We start from the raw sequence: 12,009 nt of genomic DNA, 5'->3' as shown, positions 1-12,009 counted from the left end.
GATAAATGAAACCTGCCGCTAGAATCTTTCTGACCTCCTTGAGTAGAGCATGCTCCTTGATAACTCCTAGCCTTTGTAATTTTTGTGCCTTCAAGCTTTAACTCAATCTTGTGTTGAACAGTATTTACTCCACGCACGTCGGTGTAGTCTTTAGAAAAAAGCCTAGGAAACTTCCTTAGCACACATTTGACCTCTCTTTCTTCCTTTGTAAGTTGGTTGATAGCATGCCTCTAACATCCCTTCTTCTTCCACATCTTGGTTCTCTTGAGGACCTACCTCCTCCAAGCTTGGGCGAGAGGTCTCTTGGTTGCTTGGCTTAAACCTTACCCCCATGACTTTGTTGGAATTAGGGTTGCAGAGAAACACACACAGCTTGGAGAAGACGAAGGAAGCTCAAGGCACACAATAGAGAGTGTGTTACTTAGTGTGCAATGAAAAGATAGATAGCCCTAGAGTGATGGGCGTATATACAATGCTCGGGGGAAAAAACCTCCTAAAGAGGGAAAAAATGCCCCGGCGGTCCTAGTGTGTTCACACACATCACTACCACATGTATATGGTAACAAATCCCCCCTGGAGTGATGCGGTGAACGAGAGCTGGCACATGAGTAAAGGGAAGTGCCATGCCCTGAGGACATGATCAGTCCACAAAGGGGAGTAAGCCCAAAGCTTTGCGGAAAGCTTCAAGCTTCTCACGAGACAATGCCTTTGTGAAAAGATCTGCAAGGTTGTCCTGTGTTGGCACATAAGCCAAGCTGATCTCTCCTGCTGAGAGCCTCTCCCTGACATAGTGGTAATGCACCTCAATGTGCTTTGTGCGAGCATGAAAAACTGGGTTCCTCGCAACTGCCAATGCGCTCTGACTGTCAGTGTAGATAGTGTTGGCAATGTCCTGTCCAACACCCAAATCAGCCATAAGGCGTCTGATCCATACACACTCAACCGTAGCTGTGAAGACTGCCCAGTACTCAGCCTCACAACTTGAAGTGGCCACAGTAGGTTGCTTCTTGCTCAACCATGATATGCATGAACTGCCAAGCATGAAACAAAAACCACTTGTGGACACTCGCGTGTCAAAACAACCAGCCCAATCTGAGTCCAAAAAAGCATGTAAGTCTCGCGACAATTATCCCCCCTTGGGATAAAGCAAGCCAAGATGTAAAGTGCCACTAAGGTAGCGGAAAATTCTCTTGACAGCCTGCCAATGCTTAGACCCTGGGCTATGCATAAATCTGCTGACTTGTGAGACTGCAAACTGAATATCCAGCCTCGTGTTTCATACATAAATGAGGCAGCCAACAGCAGTTTGGTAAATAGTGACATCAGCAGGATCGCCAGCATCATGTAGACTCAACTTCAAACCTGTTTCCATGGGAGTGGCAATAGGTTTGCAATCCTCAAGTCCAAACTTACATAGCAATGTCTCTATGTAACTTTTCTGACACAAGGCAATACCACCATCAAACTGCTTAAACTGTATGCCCAAATAATGATGCAACAGCCCCAAATATTTCATCTTGAAAGTAGCATTCAAATCAGCCTTAAATTCAGCAATATGTCTCTCATTTGGTCCAGTGATCAGCAAATCATCAACATAAAGAACCACGATGAGAAATACATCACCCTCACGCTTTACATACAATGTGCTTTCTGTTGGACTGTTACGAAAGCCTTGTTTGACCAAATGAGTGTCAGCTTTCTCATACCAAGCACGAGGAGATTGCTTCAACCCATACAAAGCCTTGTTACATTTGCACACTTTGTCCTCTTGTCCTTTTATGACAAAACCGCGAGGCTGCGTTACATAAACTTCCTCAAATATGTCACCATTCAAGAAAGCAGTAACAATGTCTGATTGATGTACATCCCAACCAAAATGAGTTGCCAATGCACATAGAAAACGCACAGTAGTCATACGACAAGTGGGAGCAAAAGTCTCTTCATAATCTATGCCTTTTTGCTGTGCATAACCCTTTGCAACAAGTCGAGCCTTATGGCGATCAATCTCACCATCCGGCTTGCGTTTCAACTTGTAAACCCACTTCGTACCAATGGCCTTTTTGCCAGGAGGCAAATCACATAAAGTCCATGTGTCATTTTCTATAAGTGCATCATATTCTGATTGCATGGCAGCCATCCAATTTTCTGAATTCTGTGCTTCATCAAAAGACAGAGGCTCCTCAACATCATGTAAACTAGACACAACCAAAGCATAACAATTTGATGCATAAGATGCATGGCGAGAGCCTGAACGAGTACGACTAGACAAAGGTGCATCCAATTTATTGTCACGCAAAGTGTGCACCAGCCATTTTGGCATACCTCTAGCTTGCTCATTTTCAACCCTTTCCTCATCAAGTACATCATGTACATCTGCATCAGTAATAGGCTGATCTAAAATATTTTCAGAAACCCCCATAGGCTGTACATTTGCCTCATTGGAACTTACATTCGTATTTCCACCACTGAAAAGAGGCAACAAAGTGTCATAAATGTCCTGTGAGCTTACATTACTGTCTCTAGTACATGACAGCAAGGGCTGAACAGAATCTTCCACAAACACTACATCCCGAGAAACCAGAATACGTTTTGTTTGCGGATGATACAACCTGTAACCTTCGCTTTCAGCACTATAACCAACAAAAATACATTTGACAGCCTTATCGTCCAATTTTCTGCGCTGCACTTGTGGCACCAAAGCATATGCCAAACAGCCAAAAACACGCATGTGCTCAATAGAAGGTTTTCTATCATGCCATGCTTCATATGGAGTAATAGACTGCAAAGCTTTCGTAGGACACCTGTTAAGTACATAAGTGGCACACATAATGGCCTCAAGCCAAAAAGAATGCGGCAAAGCTTGACTTTTGACCATACATACGTGCCATTTCCATCAGTGACCTGTTTTTCCTCTCAGCAACACCATTTTGCTGAGGTGTATAAGGCACTGTACATTGGTGTTTTATCCCACGACTAGCCAGAAATGCATTAAATTCATGAGACATGTACTCCCCCCCTCGATCGGAACGGAGGGTGCCCATAGTACATTTCGAGACATTTTCAGCCATAGCCAGAAATTGTTTGAAGCACATAAAAACTTCGGACTTCGCTTTAAGCGGAAATAACCATGCATGCCTAGAGTAATCATCAATGAAAGTCACGAAGTACAGGTAATTGCCCAAGGACGAAGTTTGCATGGGCCCACAAACATCACTATGCACAAGTTGCAAACTGCATGTGGCCCTAACTGAACCATCCTTTGGAAATTTAGAACGTTGCATCTTACCCAAAATACAGCCTTCACAAACATGTTTGACAGGTGCTTCAAGAGGTGGCAAAGAAGCAACCATATTAGATTTTTGCAAACGCAGCCAACTGGCAAAATTCAGATGACCAAAACGTGCATGCCAAAGTTTTGCATCTGAAATAGCCCTTGAATCTGCAATAGCATTTGCAAAGTTTTGTCCACACTTGTCATACAAAGTGAGCTTATACAGCCCACGGCACAAAAGCCCAGATGCAACAATTTCATCACCAAAAGTGAGATCATGAACTGTACATTTGTCATCCACAAATTTGACTACAAGTCCAAGTCTAGCAAGTGCGGATACAGACAAGAGATTCTTCTTGATCCCAGGTACATAAAGTGCATCAACAAGTGTGAAGGAACTGCCCTTAGCAGCAGTGAGCACAATCTTTCCAACTCCCTAAACTGGATAAGAGGCGTTGTTGGCACAAGTGACTGAATTCCCATGAGGGACAGACTCAAGAGAGGTAAACAATTCACGATGTGAGGTAATGTGCTTTGTAGCACCACTGTCGAAATACCACACATGTGAATTTGCAGCAACGACTGACAAGCATGCATCATGGACAGCAGGATTGTAAGTGCACTCTGTACTAAAAGCCCATTCTGCATCAACATCAGCAACACAGTCTCCTTTCACAGAAGACTCAACAATGGCTGCATTTATAGTGGAACCAGCATTTGCAGTGGAACCACCCTTTTTCTTCTTAGCCTCTTTGGCCTTCAACTTAGGACACGACTTGATCAAGTGATCATTGGCTTTACAATAATGGCAACGCATCTTCTTTTTGCCCTTATCACCAGAATTGCCAGACAAAGTACTGCCAGCAGAATTTTTGCCACTCGCAGCAGAACCATAAGAAGTGGCTACATTGTTGTTACCACCCTTTCTTTGAGAAGCAATAAAAGCCTGTTCAACTGCACGCTGCCTAGTCCTGTTTTTTTTGGAAAGTGACTCTTGCAACAGCAATGTGCATAATGCATCAAACTTGACAACTTCAGGATTTCCTTGGGTCATCAGTCTCCAAGTACTAGCAAAAGTCTGGTAGGAATCTGGTAAGGCATCAATAACAGTCTGCACAAGGGAACTGTCCGAAATGACTTCACCTACAAAAATAAGCTGCTCATTGATATCCTTGACACTAGCAAGGAGAGTGTCCATATCATCTTCCTCATGCATAATCTTTGACTCCAGCTCTTTACGCAGCAAAGCAATTTTAGCCTCATTGCGGCTTGCATAAAGACCTGCTAAAATATCCCAAGCCTGTTTTGCAGATTTTGCTAAACGGATGTGAGGAACAATGGTGCGCTTCACAGACAACGCAATCAATGCATGAGCCTGCGCATCCTTAACATCCCAACGAGCTTGTTCTGCCGTAGGCAAAACAACTCTAACAGCTGCAATCCTTGCAGCAAGACCTGCAACATCCTCAACATCGCCTACATCCTCAGAACCAGGACGTACATCAATGCCCTGCACAATGTTCCAGACACCCTTTGACACAAGAACATGTTGCATCATATAAGCCCACATAGGGTAGTTGTCCCCATCCAACCTATCCTCAGCAGCAAACATCTTGAACACATCTGTGTTGTTGTTGTTGTCAGCCATGGTAAATGTTGCACTTTATGTGAAAACTGCCCGAAAATAGGAGAAACGGAGCGGGAACAACCTGTGCTATATAGCACAAACCGTAGAAGACTATAAGGCACCTGTTATGCAGAAAACGGAACTGACAGAAATTCTGCACAAAATGAAGAAATAGCCTGTGCAGTACTGCCTGTAGTGGAAACGGAGGCCGAAATGAGCCCAAATCAAAATTCTGAGCAGACCAGGCTCATCGAGCACTCCCAAAATATTTTTCGACCTGCGAATGCTCGCCAAAGCTCACTGAAATCGGAGAAAGTGAGCAGGCGTGTGCTGGAGCAGCTGGCGACTAAGCCTGGGAGGAGGTGACCTGCTCTGATACCAATTGTTGGAATTAGGGTTGCAGAGAAACACACACAGCTTGGAGAAGACGAAGGAAGCTCAAGGCACACAATAGAGAGTGTGTTACTTAGTGTGCAATGAAAAGATAGATAACCCTAGAGTGATGGGCGTATATACAATGCTCAGGGGAAAAAACCTCCTAAAGAGGGAAAAAATGCCCCGGCGGTCCTAGTGTGTTCACACACATCACTACCACATGTATATGGTAACAGACTTCAATGGAAGACTCATGTTCAGTAATACTACCGCTACTTTCTTCCTTTTAGGTGCTATCAGTCCAATCTTCCTATGTCTCACTTTGCGATGATTCTTCATGGAGCTCCTCTTGACATTGCTCCTTCATGTCAAAGAAACCCTTGTTATGATTGTCATTCCTGCAAATCAACTTTCTACTCTCTCAATCATGCAAAGCTCGCATTTTCATTAGCCATGGTCTTCCTAGGATAAATGGATAGCCAGTTTCCTTGGTCGACATAACATAAAAATCCACTGCCTTCTCAATGCCAAAGGCCTCCACAAAAACATTTTTGCAAATGCCTACGCACCTAGCCTTGCTATTCTTTACCATTTTCACTTTGATTTCAGGTGTCTCATGGATGTGCATGACTAGTCTTTGCATGAGTCCCTCTGTCATGATACAAATTTTTGCACCCCCATCCACTAGACCTTTCCTAACCAACCTTCCTTTTATATAGCACATGTATCCTAGTGTTGATTGCCTTCGTTAAATCCCTCCTAACTTGTGGACATAATGCAAGAAACTGAGGCCATGAGATATTAGGGCCCTTACCTCTCATGTCTTCCAAGAGGTTGTATGGAGCCATACCATGTTCAAGAGGGAAGTCTTGGAGGTTGATACAATGTCGAGTCCTCTTGGCTTCCTTGGTCTCCTTCACCTTCTTTTCTCTCCATGGTCATTTTGTGAAGTGACCCCTTCTTTCTCCTTACATTTTCCACGGCCATGCTTAATGCCATTCGCTTCCATGGCAATCTCATTTGAATATGTTACCTTTACCACATGCATGTTTGGATCTAGCAAATGTGGAACTCCTTTCACTCCTTGTGGAGGTGTGGAATTGGAGCTGATCTCTTGAGACAGCTAATTCCAGTGTTAGAAGATTTCAGCTACTAGTGTCGGAAGATTTCAGACAGTAGATTGGACAGGAATCAAAAACTAGACTGGAATTTGGATACTAAAATAAGAATCAGACTTATGTACTGGAAATAAGGTTCAGATTCAGAAGACTGGAAGAGAAGTAAGTATAACTGGAATATATGCCATGATTGGAATTACAGATCAAGATTACATCGAATATGATTCACAAAGAGAAAGTACAGCCGACAATACTGCCAATGATTCTCAAGTACAAGTACAGCCAAGGCGCTAACCCAAATGATAACAAATTACATATCAAGTAAGTATAACTGGAATATATGCCCTGATTGGAATTACAGATCAAGATTACAGCAAATATGATTCACAAAGAGAAAGTACAGCCGACAATACTGCCAATGATTCTCAAGTACAAGTACAGCCAAGGCGCTAACCCAAATGATAACAATTGCCAACCCGATTACAGTGTAATGGGCCCTATTTATACACTTCGGGTTTACTGTAGTAATTACCATATTAATTACTAAGTAATTCGCTGCCCATCTCCTAAGAAGACGTTCCCACACAGTGAACTATCCAGCCGTCTACATCCTTCCCTTCTTTCTTGAATTTTGGCAAGATTCCAAAAATTTTGAAAAATTCCCCTGTCTGATTCTTATGTGAGACTGAAAAATCCACCGTCTGGTTCTGATGTTGGGAATCTGGCTTGACCACTTGACAGAGTGGCCATACAAAGATTGTGAGAGGCAGCTGAAAAGGCCAAGAGACTGCGAGAGGCAGCTGAAAAGGCCAAGGTAGAGCTCTCATCAGGCCAAGGTGGAGCTCTCATCAGGCCAAGGTAGAGCTCTCATCTCCACCTGCCTGCTGAGGAGAAAAGTCGCCATTGAATTCTGAGATGGAACTACCCAGTATCCTTTCATTGGACCGTCTTCCGTTTGCCCTTTGACCTGGAGGGTGCCTGAGAAGTCCCAGTACCAGCATTCTCCTTCTGAATCAGTCGGTAAATGGCCTCCTGCTCAAGCTGATCCCGCCTGTCGGTGGTCATCTCTACTTCATAAGGCGTGAGGGAATGATAGGTTTTGGTGTTAGGATCATAGAGTGTACCCCTGCCCTTGCTAATTCTGGTTCTAGCCAGCTTATGACAATGCGAAGCAGTATGGATCCATCCTTCTAGAAGAGGCTGATTAGTTTTGACTCGATCTTCGAAAAGAATCTCAACCATCTCCCTGTACTGTGGTGCCAGACCCGGCTTTGCTGCAATGTCTTTTTCAGGAAATTTAGAAGATTCGACCATAAGTTGTAGCAAAACTAATTAGTAATCCTGGTCAATCTTCTGACTTGAATCTTCCACTAGCCCATACACAGCTGGATCCTATGCATCTCCTCTTTCAGTGCTTGAATATCATTGATTTGGAGAGCATCATTGAACAGCGTTTGCCAAGTCTTCCATTCCACAGTCGATCGCTCATACCAATCCTGAAGCTCAACAGTGATTTGTAAGTATGTAAGGCGATCAACTGGTTCTGGGTGTTGAGGATACAGTGCTGGAAAGAATCTCGGCAACTCTATTTCTCTTGCTGGAACGGCATACAAGAGAACTGGAGAATCAGGCACAAATTCTAAAAATTTGAGAACAGCCTGGTTCTCTTGCTACATCATCTTTCTGGTGATTCTCACTAGCTGGAACAATGTTCGGAGAGTAGTTGCCTGTGCTCCGACTGACATTCTAGTCTAAGGTCCTCTGCTAGTGGCTGTCTGGTCCTCAAGAATAGCTTTGACTCTCTGATCCAAAACTCCTCTTGTAGTTTGCATTTGCATCAAAACTTCATTGAGTTGTACCCTAACATCCTTCATACATCGGTAAGTTGGTTTGTTACCCAGCAGAATTTCTAGTTCCAGGGCAAGGGAGCGACAATCTGCAGTAGACTGCCTTTGCAAGTGTGGGTTTGTCACTCTCTCATCAACATTGAGTATCCATTTAGGAACTCGTTCCAACAACTGGACTGTACTGGGATGTGCAGGTAAACGACAAGCTTCTTTATCATGGAAAGCTGCTGATTTCCAATGTTCCACCATTTCCCTGGATCCAACATATAGCCTTTGAAATATTTCCAAATCAGACAAGAGATCATCATCCTCCAGATATTGTCTGGTTATGGAGGCCTGTTGATGTCTCAATTGCCTATTCAGGGTAATGAGCTACAGTGAATGTTGATGATCAACAACTGGTCCCTCATCCTGCACCTTCATTTTCCCTTTAGCATCCTTGCTGAGCTCGGACTGATCAGCTGGCTGATTCCCAGTGTGACTGGGCTACTGCTCTGCAGTCTGCTGGTTACCCGACTGATGCCCTTCTTCCTGCCCTTGTTGCTGGCCCTCATTCTGGCCTGGCTAGTCTGGCTGTGGACTGGCCTCCTTCAGTTGGCCTTGTACCACCAGTACCAGGTCTTGGAGGTGGAGATGGTGGTGGGGCATCATCGTCATCATTTGTATGCCCTACTTCTTGATCATCCTCCTCCTTATCAACTTCATCTTCCTTGTCTTCTTCTTCCTCATCCGGAGAAGTCTGCTGCTCAATATAATCTAATATAGCTTAATTCATCAGAGCAGTGTTATATTCAGTTACCTTGTCCTGCAAATCACTCTGCATACTTTCCATCAAGGACTTCAAATTCTCTAAATCGAAAACAGCATTGCCTAATGGATTTAAAATTTCAGACAAGCTGCTATAGATGTATCTTTCAGTCAGAGAGGCCTTCAAAGCTGTATGGTGAATTAACTGGTTTTTGAATTCCGCCCGCTTCATTTTGAGCATTGTTTCCCGTTCTGCAGCTCTCAGTGCTTCATTTCGTTGATTCTTGATGATCATTATCTCAGATTCAGCCTTAGCTAGCTTCTTGTTTAACAACTCATTAACCCTTTCTGAATGAGCTTCCAGTACCCTGTGTTGTATGTTCTGCTCTTCCCTGGCTTTCTGGAGCTTTTCAATCTGATCTTGTGCCTCCTTCAAGTCAGTTTTAAGTTTTTTCACTTCATCTTCTGATCCAGCAGCCTCCATCAATAGTCCCATACAACTGACAATGGTATTCCAAGAAGACTGTATGAGGACTGAACATCTGTCTTTAACTGTGGTTGGATCAAAATCAGTAGGCTCATATATTGTCACTGAAGCCATGTAGGGTAAAGTTTCATAATCAGCTTTGCGTAGCAAAAGATGCCCTTTCAATTGATGAGTCTGCATTTGCTGCAACTTGTCATGTTTTACCAGTTGTAGAATGTGTTCAGTATTTGGAGTAGGAACTCCACCTGGCAAAGTCGAAGAAGCTGGACCTTTGCCTTTGTCCATGTGGCTCTTGCCTTTGTCCCCACTGACTGGTCTGCTATCTTCTCAGAAGTGGCTGGCTTGGCCTGATCTTTTCCAGAACCAGTAGCAATTGCACTTTGTGCTACTGACTGGCTAGGCACAGTCTTCTGAGCAGATTGCTAATCTGTCTGGCTCACTACAGCTTTCTCAGTATCACTGTCTTGACCTGGCTTTCTATCTGCTTCAAAAACTCACTGCTCTTTGTTAGTGTAGTCTTTGGCTTCTTTGAACTGCCAGCCTGTTCTGCAGTTGCTTTTCTTTTCAGGTCTGTTGAAGTAGTCTGACTGTTCGTTGCTTCGTCGTCTGAGGACAGCTCAATGTTCTTAGGCTCAGAAATTGGCTTCTCACTCCAAGCCTTCTTTACCTAGTCATGAGCATCTGTAGCAGTGGCCCAATACAGGAATTACCAAACATACCAAGCTTTAAACACATTTTGAAATTTTAGCTTGGCAGTTTGCTGGAGTACATTGTGCGAGAGAATTTGACAAAGGTTAATAGGAACCTGTGGATCCATTATCTTGGCCAACAGCATAACAAAAAGTTTTTTGGATACATACATTGGGTTGTTTTTAAGGCTTACTGCTTTGGCTACAAACTTGTAAGCACTGGAAGCTTCTAGTCCTTCTACTGGAACTCCTTGACCACTTGCCTTGCACTTACGTTTAGCAGCTTCATCCTCCTTCAGAGCTATACTTATCTGTTGTGGAGTTGCCACAGATGGTTTGGGCTCGTTGGGCATTCTAAATACAAAAGCTATGGTCTCTGATGTCACTGACACCTTTCTACCATTTACCATGGCACTGCCATCTTCAGCGTCGAAAGAATCAAGAACTTACTTGATGATGTCTATGTCAAAAGCAATTCTTGTAGCTTGCAACACAATCCCATAGTTGTATTAGAGTCATTGCTTGGTCAGTGAATACATAACGCTGGATTTTACTGTACGGTATGATGGGAAGGCTTTGTTAAGTATGGAGCCTGATTTACCCTTGTAATTTTCTGTGGTAAAAGCGCACATTTGTAAGGCCCCCATTATGAGGAGAAGCCATCGTGCGTGAAGGAAAATCACTCACCGGAAACCAAAATTTTCACGGACAAGAATCGGGGGCAACTTTAAAGGCCTCGGGGGCGGAGGCCCCCGAGACTTTTTTTCGCCGGAATATTATGGCCGGATGGCGGCCGGAAAGTGGTCGGAAAACAACCGGTCGGTTGGCCGGTGGCCGGTAGTCAATGGCAGGTGGTCGGAAGTCAATGGCCGGTGGCCGATAGTCAATGGCCGGTGGCCGGTGGTCGGAAGTCAATGGCCGGTGGCCGGTGGCCGAATTCAAAAGCGGACTTGTCTTCTCAAGGGCGTCCACACATGGGCGGATTGGAGGGTCCGATTTGGACTTATTCGCACAAGGGCGGCTACACATGGCTGTCTCTCATAAGAGAGGGCAGCCCTTTTGGCCTATAAAAGGAGGCCATTTCTACACACATTTCAGAGTGTGAAGTTGATGCAACAAGGTGAGTGTGAGGTGGTGAGAGTGAAGCAAGGCGGGAGCTCCATTAAGGGTATAATCCCTTTGTAAACTACTTCTTGTTTTGAAGTACTAAAGCCATTGAGTGGCTGATTTCCCGTGGACGTAGCCCACATTGGGTGAACCACGTATATCGTGTGTACTCTCTCTCTCTCTCTCTCTCTCTCTCTCTCTCTCTCTCTCTATACTCTATAATCTCATGTATGTAAATCTGTCTCTCTCCATTAAGTAATCTACTCAATTATCTATTTAGCTACGTCTTATTTCCTAACAACTGGTATCAGAGCAAGGTTTGCTCGTAGCTAAATTATCTCAAGGAAAGAATTCCTTGAATTGAGTGGGAGTTATGGCGGAGGAAGGGAAGCTCAAGATTGAGAAGTTCAACGGCAAAAACTACCAACATTGGAAGATGCAGATTGAAGACTATCTCTACCAGAAAGACCTCTATTTGCCACTAGGCGGTCTTGCAAAGAAGCCCGCAACAATGGCAGATGAAGCATGGATTGTCCTTGATCGAAAGGCACTGGGAACAATCCAGTTAAGCTTGGCGTCAACGGTGGCCTTCAATGTTTCGGAGATGAAGACCACGGAGGACTTGATGAAGTCACTTGACGACTTCTACGAGAAACCATCGGCATCCAATAAGGTATTTCTTATGAAGCGCTTGTTCAATCTAAAGATGGCAGAGAATGGTTCAGTTACAGAACACCTAAA

Source organism: Adiantum capillus-veneris, chromosome 16, assembly GCF_014529385.1.
Source record: "Adiantum capillus-veneris isolate H3 chromosome 16, ASM1452938v2, whole genome shotgun sequence".
NCBI classification, from domain to species: Eukaryota; Viridiplantae; Streptophyta; class Polypodiopsida; order Polypodiales; family Pteridaceae; genus Adiantum; species Adiantum capillus-veneris.
This window is presented reverse-complemented; position numbering follows the sequence as displayed.